The sequence below is a fragment of the Grus americana genome, chromosome 9 (assembly GCF_028858705.1).
Source record: "Grus americana isolate bGruAme1 chromosome 9, bGruAme1.mat, whole genome shotgun sequence".
Taxonomy (NCBI): Eukaryota; Metazoa; Chordata; class Aves; order Gruiformes; family Gruidae; genus Grus; species Grus americana.
In genome coordinates this window covers 14536965-14549042 of record NC_072860.1, presented here as the reverse complement: position 1 = coordinate 14549042, position 12078 = coordinate 14536965, and positions in this window count along the sequence as shown.

The window sequence follows — 12078 nt, the reverse complement described above, 5'->3', positions numbered from 1 at the left end:
GCTCAGAGGCTCCCTCTCTTTATTTTTTAAATATTTAGGGTGAAAAGCTCATAGTCTTTAGTGGTGTTTTTTTAATTTGGTGAGGTTCATGCCTGTTACGCATAGCCACTGCATTCAGAGGCTGATTTTCAGTCTTGCGTCTTACATGTCCGTGTTGGATAGTGCAAGACTTCTGTACGAGTACCAGAGGTATCCTGCATCTCGTGACAAATACACCTAACCCCTGGACCCTGTGTATTCACAGCTCTTAAACCTGCACCTGTACCCAACTCCCACAGATTACAAAGGACTATTATGGATTACTCCCAGGGAGCAGGAAGAGAAACTGAGCTCTGAAGAGGGGAGGGGGTAGCAGTGATTCGGCAGGGCAGGCACACAACAGGTCACTGACAGACCCAAAATAAAACTCGGGGAGAGACTTGCTGGCTTCCAGACCTTTGTGATCTTGTCCAGAGTCCTAGTAGTGGTAGCTGCAGGGAGTATTGCCTCATTTTCCACTATGTGGACTTCTCTCTGGTACAAAACGTAAGAGTGTGAACCACAATAGATGCAGCAGGCACAGGGACTAACTTGCAAGGCAGAGCAAAACACCTGCCTAACAATGTTTGCAGCAGATGGCACAGCAGAAAGAGAAAAGGCTTTACAAGAAAAGTTCTTGTAGTCTAAAAATGTAGCCCCAAGATACTAAGTAACACTAACACAAAAAAATCCTATAATTCTGCTTGGGGTGCAAGGTCACAATGTTACACATAGTGCTGGGTTTTAGTACAGACATCAACAAAGTTGGATATGGAAAGCAATGAGAGTGCAGCCGAGTTCTCGCAGTTTAGCTCAGAGAGCCCTGAGAGCCAACGCTGCAGACATTTAACAGTACCGCGTTCATTCCCAGCCAGAAAGATAAAGCCGAACAGTGGTAACTGTGCTCGTGTCTGCACAGCATCGCTTCTGGAGGCTCCCAAACCCCTTCATGTGAGGTGCCCCTAGGGCCAGAGGAGATGTGATGGTACTGTGGCGGTATACGATGGGGCGGCAATGGCCAGGATGCTCCTGTGCATCGTGGCTCTTCCTAGGTTTCTGCATGAGTTTTCCTCGCGCTGTGAGAGGCTGGTAGCTGATTCGTGGTCAGGAGGGCAGCAAGCTGGCCAGTTTTCCTGCTGGGATCTTGGCAATCCCACAATTTCAGGGTTTCCCCTGAGAAGCGCATTAAAAGCTAATCCCCTCTGGTTTTGTATGACTGTCCTTGCAACTCGGTGCACTCTAGGTCCTGCCTGCACAATGCCACCACAGCTCCTGGAATAGCTTCAGCCCGCCAAGTTTATTTGAAACCTAAAAAGAACAAAAGCATAGCAAAAGAAGACTTGGCCGGGCACCTGGTCCTCTGCGTTCCCAGAGCTGCCTCAGTGGGAGCTTCTGCCCCCTTGGGAGGGGCTGGGGAGCCTGGAGGGGTCACTTCACAGCAGTGCCCACTCCTGGGCTCCAGCCTGATTTCAGCTGGCTGGAGGGAGGGCTCTCTCTTCCCAAATTTCTTGCCAGGCAAAGACCGTCGGCGATGACGCCACAGATCTCACTGTGCAGCATCCCTTGGGCAACCTGGAGTTAAAAATAACTTTCCCTTGTGTGGTGGGAGGCACCAGAGATGGGGTAATTTTAACTGCAGCTGTTACATCTTGTTCTGAGCCTTAATGAGGAAATCATGAAGTCCTACCCACTTCAGAACTTTTTGCTCCTAGTGATGAGGGTGGTGAATGCTGCATTTGAGACAGGTGACCCCTTACTGCCACATTATCTGGATGAGGTGCAGGGATTTCCCAGTTAAACAAAATCATTTCACAGCCAGGAAGTCCCACGGCTTTGGGAGAGCTGGTCCCAAGCCCGTGCCTCAGCTCCCGCATCCTGGCAGAGATCTGGCCCAGGCTCCCTCCCGCATCTCAGCCCTGCGAGTCTGGCTGAGACTCACGGTCCTGGGCTGGCAGTTCGGAAACAGAACTGCTCTGGGAACAGAACAGAGGAAAGGACTACTCCTTCAGGCCGTGTTAAATAGCTGAGCACAGGGTGTCTTCCCTGATTGAATTAAATATAACAGTTAAATAGATAATTAAATATATGAGTAGCTCAGTTGCTGAGCTACAAAGTCAAATCCCTGTCTGTACTGAGATTGGACTGAAGCCAAGGGCCCTCGCTGCAAAGTGTATTGCAGCTGCTGGCACTTGGTGGACTATGGCTTTGAAAAGAAAGTATCTTCCCAGCACACATGAAGGGAATCATATGCATAACTCATAGAAGAGCTGATGACACCTCCCTGGGGAGATACCACTCAGGAGCACAGCACCAGTTTCTCTTCCCACTTTCCCAACAGTGATGCAGGGCTTGCCGTGCAGCCTTGGGCTGTTGCAGACTTAAACTGGTGCTTCCCTCGATGAAGCGCCAGCCTGGTACCACCAAAGCTGTGAGCAGCGAGTTCTTCCTCATCGTGCATGAGTCCAAGAAGTGGGAGGTGCCAGGGCCAGGAGCAGCCCGTGTGCCCGTCACACGGATGGCCGGTAGCGCTGGCTGTGCCACCCCCTGCTCGTCACCACCCATCACCTGGGCATCACAACCCTCGCTGGCGGTGGTGAAAGGAATGCTGTGGATGTGCCCCAATTTTGGCAGTCAGCTGGGGCAGGCTCACCATCACCCCTGCCAGCGGAGCGGTGAGGGTGGCAGTGGCAAACACGGGCGTCCCAGCTTGGCCTGTGTTACTGGGGACTCCCACCCATGCCCAGGCAGAGCGGGACATGCAGCAGCACAGGTGCCATTCTGCAGCTCCCCTGACACCGTGAGGGACAGGCGGAGGTAGTCATCTACCACCTCCCACCTTCCAAAGGCCCCAGGACTTCAGGACTGCCTGGAAAACTGCAGATCAAGCTGCTCTGCTCCCTCAGCCAGAAGGCAGCTCGCTGCGGTCTGCGGGAAGTGTAGGGCTGAGGAGTCTGGTTAAGATGTAGGTTGCTATCTTAAAATAATTTTTGCTAATGCAGTGTTTTGTTTGCTACTGAGTGTGATTATTCGAAGATGCCTTGTTGTCAGCCTCTGTGCCGGATCACAAATGAGTCTCTCTGTCCTTCTGGGGACTCCACCATCACAATGACCTGGAAGAGAGACTGGACCTGGCTCCAGGCTCTGCCAGTCATCCTCTCCTCTGCCTTCCCTAGCACAAGGTTGTGTAATTATGTGTGTGATATGGAACAGCTTTAGCAGAAAGGCTTGGGAGACCTGTCCTCACCCACCACATGAGTCTTGGGGAAGCAGAGCTCTCCCGAGGTGGGGGCACTCTGGTTTCACAGCCACGCAGCAAGCAGATCGTCCCACCTGCAAACTAGTTGGGATCAGACGATGGTGCCAAGGAGCTGTGCCCTGGGAACCACAGCCTCACTGCAGCCCCCCCAGACACGTGCAGCCCTGGGCAGGGACTTCAGCCCGTCCTCCCTTTGCATTTCTGACAAGCTTCGACATGCTGGTCCCTGGGGTATTTGCTCCTCTCACTGCTTACCTCTCCATCAGCATATGGGGCCGGGCACTGATGAGGGGTCATGCCTTTCCCAAGGGAAAAGAGGACATAGAAGACTAAGATGGCCCTCTTGGGCTTGCGCAGGTATTTTCATCCTTGAGCACAACCTTACTTTATTTTCCAGCCAGAATCGTAAGTTGGGAAGTAACAGGAGCCAGCTCTTCCCCTCCACAAATACCCACACACCAAACCTGGAAAGCTCCTTGCCGGAGCAGGGCGTGAAAGTGTAAATGTTCCCATCCTCATTTCTCCCTCAGCTGTGAATGTCAGAGCAGTAGCGTAAAAATGCAGTAATATCCAGAGCCATCGCTGTGGTGGTATTTCTGACCGCCTAGAGCAGGATGGACCATAAATCTTGGGAGATAACATGTTGCCACAGAGACTTACAGCCAGTTTTTCAGGCCTTAAAACTCCAACTTCTGCTGGCACATCCAAACCAGCCCAGCCAGGGCTGGGCATCGCTAGTGCAGAAAGCAGGAGGTTTCTGTTGTACCCATGAACACAGGGTGAGTATTCACTGCTTCCCCTACCATGATATTGTGGGAAACCCTATCAGGATCCAATCCACAACACAGTGAAATTGGGGCATTTGTTGTCAGGAGACTGAAAGTATAACCGGTCTGAAGGGGAGACCAGGAAAAATTACAGATTGGTTGAACAGAAGCTTCAGGTTATTGTTGGTGCATCACCTCTGGCTCTGCAATGAGTTTATATCACTGAGGAAGATTTTACTCCCAGATGGATCATCAGGACCTGACCAGCCCCAGCTGGGATCCCCCACCCTGCCCATGCCCCAGGATCCTATTTCAGCCCTGCCTGGGGCTGCTCATCCCTGCTGGGATGGGGTGAGGGGATGCTGGTCTTCAGCCCCACTGGGCTGGATTGACATCCCCCACAACACTTGCCTACTCCTCTCCCCAGTGGGCAGAGTCCATGACCCTACTCAGGGATGAGGGATGGATCTGCCCTGGTGGGGATGCTCCTGGCAGCCCTGACACTGCTCTCACTCAACCTACTGCTACTTGGGAATGGTCCTGGTGGTGCCAGGAGGTCATGTCCTCCCTTCTTGTCCTGCCTCTGCTTCATGACCCTGCTGCTGCTTCTCACTGCTGTCCCCTGTGTGGACAGCAGGTCTATGTGCCTCTGGCTGGGTGCTGGCCCTCAGCAGAGGGTGCTGGATCTGCAGGAGCAGAGGGAGCTGCTTTCTTCTGGCTCGCCAGCACTTTCCCTGAAGCTCCTCTGGATGCCACCCTGCTCCTGTTGTGCCTCTCTGAGCCTGCTCTGTGGGGATTAGTCATGCTTGGCAGAGACCTTCACAGACATGGGAATTACCCTCCACCCCACAGAGACAGGGACTTGTGTTGTGTCCGCTGACGCTGCAGGCCAGCTCTGCCTCTCTGTGTTACAAGCTTTCTGTAGCACTGACACCCTGAGCGAGGAGCAGCGTGCTGTTCTTCCAGCCCAGCTGTGGTGGAGCAGCACTTCTCATGGGCAACACCAGCATGCCTGGAAAGCAGGGCCTTACTTGGGAGAGAGGGGGGCAAACCCCTGGCATGGCACAGCCCAGCCCTGCCTGCACTGCTGCTGCTGGGCAGCATCCCCCAGGGATGCAACCCTTCCTCCTCCTCCTCCTCCCTCACTTCCTTCTGATCCTTCCTTTGTTTCTCAGCTCCTAGGAGACCACTCACGTTAATTGCTTGGCCAGATCAATACACTTCCAGCCCTGCTCTGGCACTAATTGGCAAGGGGCTGGGTGGGCTGAATGTCCCAGGGGGGCAGCAAGTGGCTCCTGGGCTCCTCGCGGCAGCAGCTGTGTTTTTGTCACCATGCGCGTGGCTTTGTGCTGGGCCGGGCTGACCCTGCTCTGTGTCGGGGGGCTTGCCAGCGTGGGGGTAAGCGCTGCGTGGGAAGCCCTGGCAGGCACAGGGGAGAGGCCAGCTCCGCTGCGTGGGGTGACGTGTTCAGGGCTGGGGACTCGGTGGCCTGGGGGTGACTGCAGGCACAGGGATGCCCCTGTGTTTTGCAGCATCCCGTGCCCCTGGGGCTGCCCAGTCTGCATTTCGTTGCTGAAGAGAAGACAGAAATGGACAGGCAGGTGCACAGGGTCTTTTGAAAGATTTAGCTCAGCTGTAGTTTGCCATCCAAAATCCTTTCTGTGCCTGGGGGACGGTGACCATCCCTGGCTGAGGTCTCTGAGCTCTCTGCACCAAAACCCAGAGACGCACCCGCAGCTGGAGCTGGTGGCCCCTGTGCCGGGGAAGGTGAGCTGCTGGCAGGGACATCAAAGGCACCTCAAGAGGTTGGTAGACTTTTTTTTCCCTTCTTGTTCCGCAAAGCAAATTTCCCTCGCAGACTCAGCTGGGCTGGGACCACGGTGCCGACGGGAGGCGTGGGTGGGTGTGCCATGGGGGCAGCACGGCACAGGGACGCTGTGCGGTGACACGGGCACATAGGGACGTGGCAGGGATGCCACAGGGGACAGCGTGGCATCTTGGGGAGGCTACAGGGCACAGGGCAGCTTGCCGCAGGATGGGTGTGAGTGTGCGTGGCTAAACAGTGAGTTACTGTGCACTCCCAAGGGGTGCGGAACCCTGAAGCGGCTCCGCCTGCAGCCCCGCCGGCGGTGGCAGGGAGCAGGCTCACCCCAAGAACAGCTTTCCCACCTTCAGCATTCCCCCCTGGCCGGAGCAGCCCTGGGTCCGTGCCGTGCTGACGCCAGAGGCTCCCACCCCAGCACTGCCAGGAGTCACTTGGCTCTAACGCGCTGCCGAAAACAAGACAGCACTGCAGCCTGAGCAGATTTGCCGCACTGCCCCTAGCCAGCTCCTGTCCCGGCTGCCATGGGAGGGCTGTGGGGTGGGAGGATGGGAAAGTGCTGGTTCAGACTGAAACCCCTGGGGCCCTTCCAGCCGCCCGCCGTCTGCATCCAGAGGGGAGCTGGCAGGGCATTCCCCGCTCCCAGGACAAGCGTACAGTGAAGCCCCTCCTGCGCATCAGCTCAGCCCTCCTGTGTGGAGGAGGTTGTGGGAATGAGGTGGGCAGAGACCCGGGGTCCTTGGCTCTGAGCATTAAGCCGTTGCTCATCCCTCTCCCAGGGGTGTTTTAGCTTGTCTGCAAGCCCAGGCACCCGCTGGAGCCCCAGGACGTGGTGCCCTACAGCTGTGCTGTTCCCTGCCGTCCCCCCACAGATGCAACGGGTGTTGGGGCTATGGCCCTGCCAGGTGCCACAAACACCGGGTGCTCCAAGTGCGGGCAGAGGTGAGCAGCCAGCCGCGGGCCCGGACAAGGTCTCTTTCAGCCCTGGGAGAGGGAGAACAACGGGCGATGCCTCCGTCAGAGACGATTCAGCCGCCGGCACAAAGTGCAGGCAGAGCTGAGCCGCATGCCGGTGCTGCCGGCCGTGCACAGGCTGGTACCGGGCAACCAGGCTGAGCCCCAGCTGCTGCCTGCTGCCCTGAAAGGCTCTTTGTGGCCCTGGCTGCTGCGGCCGGACCCTGCGCCACCCATCTCTGTGCCCGCCACCGCAGCACGTGGATGCTTTGTGACTCTGACGCGCTGCAGTCGTGCTCTGGTTTGCACTGTAACTGAAACCCATGCTGAAATCCTCCAGAAATCCCTTGGAGTGAAGACTGGAACACCAGCAACACGGGCTTTTTTTGGTTTGTTCTAGATGTGCCCACTCTTGACCTATGCTGGGCAGAAGACCTTGTGTGACAGCGTCTGTGGTGTGATGCTCTCCCAGAACACTGCTGCCCCTGCATGCATGTGTCCCATCTGGATGCCACACGTCCCACATGGTGCTGAGGGTCACCAGCTCTGTTCCCTAACAAAGCCACATGCCAGAGCCGCTCGTGTTGCCCTGAGGTCTGTGTCCAGGAGCTAACCTTGCAGCTCTGCCCAGTGGCGTTGGGGCTTTGCTGCTGTTTGTTCCTCCATGGGATGGAGGATTTACTGCTAACGCTGTTGCTTGTGAGTACGTGGGGCCTTACATGGTCCTAGGCTGGGCTCAGTGGCGGTGTGTGCCTGGCACGTGCAGGGGGTTGCATCGGGAAGCAGAAATGGGGCAGATGTTCTGGTATCCGAGAATAAAACTGGGCATTTTTCTGTCCCATTTCAGGAAAATGTTGGTGCCCTGGAGGACTCTGTTTTCTGACTGCTGTTTCCCCTCTTCTCTAATTCTTTAGAAAAATCCAGGCATGCTAACTCCATCTCAGAAATGGAAAAAATGTGCCTGGATTCCCAGCCCAGCTGATAGCCAGGTCTCCAGGGAGGCAGGACAAATGATACAGCCCTTGTGCCTGGCGTCTCGGGGGGTGGGGGGGGATGCCTGCCAGGCTGAGCTCCCGCTCCCGGAAAACACTGCTCGGGCGCTGCCTCCCAGCCAGCGGAGACGGGACTGCCGACATCGCAGAGATCTTTGAAATGTGCTTTTCAACAGGATTCATCCCGGTTTGATACAGCAGAGAGAAAGGGAATCCGCAGGGAATTACCCAGGGGCCTGTAGATGTCTGTTAGACTGCAGGGAGGATGAAAGCAGATGAGCTTTTTTTAGGACTCTGCTGAAACGCTGCTTAAGATCCACTCTCAGCAGTGCTTTGAGCTGAGCTGGCGGCTTTGATCCCGAGTGCGGTGGGAGAGCTCGCAGGAGCTCCTGTAGCACTGCAGCAGCGAGCAGCGGGCAGACAGCAGGTTTTGAGCTAATACCATCATTCCCAAAGCGATCGCAACTGTTTTGGAGGATTTCTGTAAGCGAAGGCAGCAAACAGGCAGAGCCGGATTTTCAGCCAGCTGGTAACCCGGTGGTGGATGTGTCTCAAGCTGTAACCCCACCAGTGCACATCGCACTCCCACAGCAGAATTTTTAAAACATCACATTCCTTAAAAGACCTAATTTTGGAGGTGTTATGCGTGCTGTCAGTGGCAAAACCTACTGAAGCTTCTGCAGCAGCAGCCCCGGAGCAGCCAGGGGAAATGCAGGCATGGCTGCTTGGAGGGGGTCTGCACCCTTGGGGACGAGCTGTGGGTCACCTCGCTGGGGCTGTGACCCCCCTGAAAGCCAGATCCTTGTCACCCTCCCACCCTTATGGGATCAGCCCTTTTCCAGCCTGATTACAGGCCTGGCTGGAAATGCAGACGACTCATGGTTTCGGTGTGAGTCACAGAAGGTTCGGTGGCTTTTCTCCCCTTGCAGCTCCAGGCTCTCAGGGCTGAAGCGGTTAGCTGGCAGCGTCAGCCTCCTCACCCCGAGGAAGCAGATCTGCAGCCCTTGTACTCGTGGAGGGAGGTTTGGATGTGTCCTGAGCAGGCTCAGGGGGAGCAAGTAGGAGTCCCAAGTGTTATTTTTAAGGCCTTTCCTCTTTTGGGGGAAGAGCCCCCTGAGGTGGGTGGTGGGGAAGCCGGGCTTCCCAGGGACCCCCAGCACGGGGAGATCTGCTCCGGGGGGCCCGGGCTTGGTGCCTGCCATGCTCCCTCGCCCGGCCCCAAGGCGGGCAGAGCTGCTCGCCTCTCCTGGGGAGCGCAGAGACCTGCCAAACTCGCTCCCCTCCACCGGCAGGAGTTCTTGCCGTGCCGGGTTTGCAGAGAGGTGGGTTTTTAATTAAGCAGACTGTTACAGCTGGGGGACACAAACAAACGCTCGTGTAGGCAAACCCTTCCTTGCGTCTGTCGGGCCAGCGCAAGACCTCAGCTCTCCCTGCAAGCGTTGCCTCGTGCCGTTGGGGACAGAAGGAGCAGTTCTGGTACGGAGAGAGTTGCCCTGGAGGTCATGTAACATCTGGGAGGTAAGGGGAAGCCTGACTGGTCATGAAACACTTTGGAGAGGAAATGTCTTATCTGTGCGATAGATGCCGCTGCCTTGTATTTGGTGTGCTGTGTTTGGTGAGAGCACGGTGCTGTGCCAAGACGGAGACCTGCAGCTCGGTCCCCCAGCACGCAGGCACTGCTGTCAGACGTGCCCTCCACTCCCCGGTCTCCAAGCGCCCAGCCAGCCACGCGTTCGAGCACTGAGCGCCCGCGGTGCTGGGCTGGGTGCTGGTGCTCCCGATGGACGGGCGCGGTTTGCTCGGGTACCGCTGCGTCTGGGCTCCACAGCGTTTGCAGCATCTCCCAGCTCTGCAGCGGACAGGACCGTGCAGGAGTCCAGATGTCCCCCCATCCTCTGCTTTGTAACCCTCCCTGCCTTTCCTCTGCCCATCACCCTGCTGCTGGCCGCCTCCCAGGCCACACCGCAGCAGAGATGGGCACCTCAGGCTCAGCTGGCTCTCCCAAGCTCCCTGCTCAGACTTGTGCCACTGTCACCAAGGCTTCTACATCCTCCAAGATTGTTCCCAGCCTTCAAAAATGCTGATAATACCCCTTAGTACTCAGAGGCTTAAAGAAGCTTGCAGCAGTTGTAAACTGTGGGAGCTGTCTTTTGTGTAAAACATTATTATTTTATTTTGTTTGTACTAAAAATAGCTTGGAAATGCTGTCAATGAATAGCTATGGAAACACATCCCAAAGCAACATGAAATATCTCAGGGTGAACCTCTGCAACAGGCACCACCGATGTCCTGCCTGGAAGCCCAATGACCCCAGCACCACTTCTCCAGCTTCAGCGTCGGTTTGTAACGTCAACACAACCCTCTGGTATAATAGCAGCCCTGTCATTTATGCTTAATCATCAGTTTATTTATAATATCTCTAAGCAAGCCCATTATTTATTGGGATAAAATTGGCTATCCAGAGAGGCTGAAGTCTGCACAGGATCAGGAGGAACGCATATACTCATTTTCTAATTCTGACACTATAAGCCTCCCAAAGGCAAAGGCTGTCAGTCCCATTAGCAGACATTACTGCGCCACAGGAAGGCAATTACTGTGGGAGAACCATTTCTCCTGGGCTTAATGATTCACCAGCACATGTGAGTGCCATTAATCCCAAGGGAGCGGGGGCAGGTGGCCTCGTGAACATGCTATTCCCTGCTGGAGCGTTGCAGCGATGCTGTAGAGAGGTTCTGCCCTTCTCTGGGTATCTCAGGAAACACCCTGAGCAGGCGCAGGGCTGCTCTGCAGCTCACAGGGGACAGGCACTTGAGCTGGACCCTGCTTTGGGCTTTTCCTGTGATACCTGCTACCCTGCAACGGGAATCCTTGCTCCCCCGGGGGGGTCTTTGCCGTTGAGCAGCAACAGCCATGCCACGCAGAGTCAGGAGATAAGCTCAGCACGTTCACTCGCCTTTTAGCTGTTCAGGAAGCTCCTAGACCCTCTGTGGTTCCCCGCAGGAGACATGACAGCTAGGCTTCACGGGCAAAGTATCTCGAGCCCTCCCCTAACGGCAGCGCTGGCTGTGCCGCAGCCCCTGTGCCAGCTGCGGGGCTCTGCTGGGGCAGATCCTCCTCTCTGCCTTTGTGGCTGTGGAGCATCCCGGCTACTGCAGTCGGGTCCTGCACGGGGCTGCTCTGCGCCAGCTGGTCCAGCACGCACAACACAAGCTGGTGCGGGCCGTGGAGTAGTTGGTTTGTAATGGAAATGTTGCCTGCAGAGCTCCCTCTGCTCCTCAGCAACGCCCTGAAACTCCTGTACCTTGTATTATACATTCTGTATGAAATCCTAGGTGATTTCTGAGCATAATAGCACAATTAAAGGTACGATGATACACACAGTAGCTTACACTGGGGCTGCAAACTGAAGAGATTCTCCTTCCCAGCAAAGGCTTGTACATTGGATTTACCGACTGCCTTCACAGAGTGAAGGTTTATAAGAAAAAACAAATAAAAGGCCTTTTTTCCCCCGAGCTTGAAAAGCCTGGTAAAAATCTGTGTTTGCTTGTTATTTATTGCCACAAAATATTTGTCTCACGTTTGTAATCACTGTTAGTGTCTCAAAGCCTAATTGCCTGAACTTTTCTGTTAGCAATGAGATAATGCAATGACACTCTTGCATCAACAATTAATTTACCCCATAGCAGCTTGTGGTGCCTGCTGCCTCCTCCTTCAGCTCCGTGTGCTCAGGAAGGGCCATTCGCTGGCTGTGCCGCGCTCCTGCGAGCCTCGGCGCGGCCCCTGCGGCGGAGCTGTGGTGTGGGTGGTGATGGAGGTGAGGAAACCCGGGGGAGGAGTGGCTGTGGGGACCAGGAAGGCAAGCAGTGACACAGGGGAGATGAAGAGTTACACCAGCACGAATCTCTCCGCCACAGAGATCCCGCCCAGCTAGGGAGGAAGTGCCCGTGGGCTGTTTTTCAGGGTTTCCCCGGCAGAGTGCCCTTGGGGCGGGCAGGGAGCTGAGATGCTGCTGCCCCTGGACACGGGGGTCAGCCGAGGGCTGTGGGTGCACCCTGCTCGCCCCGTTGCAAGAGATGCTCTTGGTCATGTAACCTCCCCAGGGCGAACGGGTGCTCACACAGCCCCTGCAGCAACTCGATCTCGGGGCTCCCTTGGTAACAGCAAAGCCACGGGAAGGAGGAATTGCCCTCTGGCACGCTCCAAAAGGCAGCACGCCATAAAATTAATTACCCTCAGATTAGTTCTATTCCCCCTGTAAAATCCATTTTG